Below are 1,963 nucleotides of genomic sequence, written 5' to 3'. Positions count from 1 at the left end.
TATCATCTGGTTTAGCAGATATATGTGGGTGGTTTTCTCCCTTTCCCTTGATCAAGCCCTCATGATAAGATTTTCAAGACTCCAGAAAAAATTTTATTTCCCCTCATTAGATGCATGTGTAGGATGTTTTCTGTGTCTATGTTAAAAGTACATGAGATTCCGTAGTAGGTTGCACAACAGAGGTCATGACTTTAACCTTTTTTCTGAGAAAGATTTTTATCAGCAACATGATGGATGATTAATGTAAGCAAAGCTTAACTAGGACAGGATTACCTTTCATATAGTGAAATTTTCTAGATGTCCGTTTTTGTGGGTGACATTTTGATTACATTGAGCCCCAGAACTCTATAGAACCTTCTAAATAGGGTCCATAGTCATAAAGAGAATGGCCTTTTTAGAAAGTTAATAGAATTAGAAAATTACGATTCTACTGTCATATTTCCTTTTAACATTGTATCTTATGAAATATTCAAAGTCCATTGATTTATTGGTATTGTAATCCTGTGTTTTTAAAAGAGCTTTCAGCCTTTTATAACATTTTACCAGATGAGAGAAATAAGTCAGGAAATATCATTATTTTAGAGAAACAGGAAATCAACCAAAAGGTTCTTTTGTCTCTATCCAGTGCTTTTCCCAGCAGGTCACATTCTCTTTCTTATTTGTCCTTGCTAGAGCTCAAATGTACATCCATGTGTATGAAAATCTAGCCTAGCTGTGACGGTTGCATAGACTTGGAATCTCAGCTACCAGGGAGGCTCTGACTGGTAGATCTCTTAAACTTGGGAGTTCTGAGTTACAGTGGCTTCCACTAATGGATATCTGTGCTGTCTGGCATTAAATGTTGAGCTTATGCCTCTTCCCTAATGTGGATCCAGCCAGCCTAGTTGGAAACAAAAAAGGCCAAAGTTCTGCTGATGATCACTAGTGGGATTGAATATTTCCAGCCTGGACTGAGATGGATCTAGTCTTTAAAAAAAAAAACAAAACAAACTAGCCAGGTAGATTGTAAGCTCCTTGGAGATAGGGATGATTTTGTTTTTGTGTTTGTACTTATAAAAGTGCGTTGTACAAAGTAAGGGCTTGCTAACTGTGGAATTGACTACATTTCTTATTAGCCAACTGTGCATATGTGCTTTTGTTGCTGGTGAAAATATCTTTATCTCCAAATTAAAGAACTTGCCATTTTCTACAATGTATTTGAGGCAGTCAGGAGAAAGGAGGAAATCTACTATATAAGTAGCTTTCTATATAAGGAAATAGACATGGGGAGGAATATCTTGGGTAAATCATCTATTAATATCTAAGCACTTCTAAAACCAATAGAAAGTAGGTTTAGAAGGTCCAGGACTCTCTGGGTGGAAAGAGGGTACAGAGATAAGGTTAACCTTAAAAAAAAATCATACTAGATTGCTTTTCTTTCTTTAGCCTTCACGGTCACTATTCTGGGTATTGCTACAGAAGTCTAGTAAAAACATACAAATTTCATTTGAATCTGCAGGCTTCAAAGGTCACTCTTCAGTGTACCGATTGGTTAGAAAACCAGGACGAAGTTGAACAATTTCTTTTGATGTTTTTAGGTGTGTGTGTGTGTGTGTGTGTGTGTGTGTGTGTGTGTGTGTGTGTGAGAGAGAGAGACAGACAGACAGACAGACAGACAGACGGGAGAGGGAAATGCGGGACAGAGGTATAGAATTGAATTTTAGAAAGAAAATTAATTGATTTTTACATTTTTATTAATTAAAATCTAATTAAAAATTAATAAATACTGCAATATGTTACAGGGAATAAGGTGGAGTTCTGAAAATTTCTAGAAAACTTGATTATTTCTTACCCACTGTCCTCCCCCTCCCTCCCTTAGAGAACTAGGGAAACTCATCTTTCTTTTCTCTTCCTTCCTTCCTTCCTTCCTTCCTTCCTTCCTTCCTTCCTTCCTTCCTTCCTTTCTTCCTTCCTTCCTTCCTTC

The sequence above is a fragment of the Gracilinanus agilis genome, chromosome 3 (assembly GCF_016433145.1).
Source record: "Gracilinanus agilis isolate LMUSP501 chromosome 3, AgileGrace, whole genome shotgun sequence".
Lineage (NCBI taxonomy): Eukaryota > Metazoa > Chordata > Mammalia > Didelphimorphia > Didelphidae > Gracilinanus > Gracilinanus agilis.
This window is presented reverse-complemented; position numbering follows the sequence as displayed.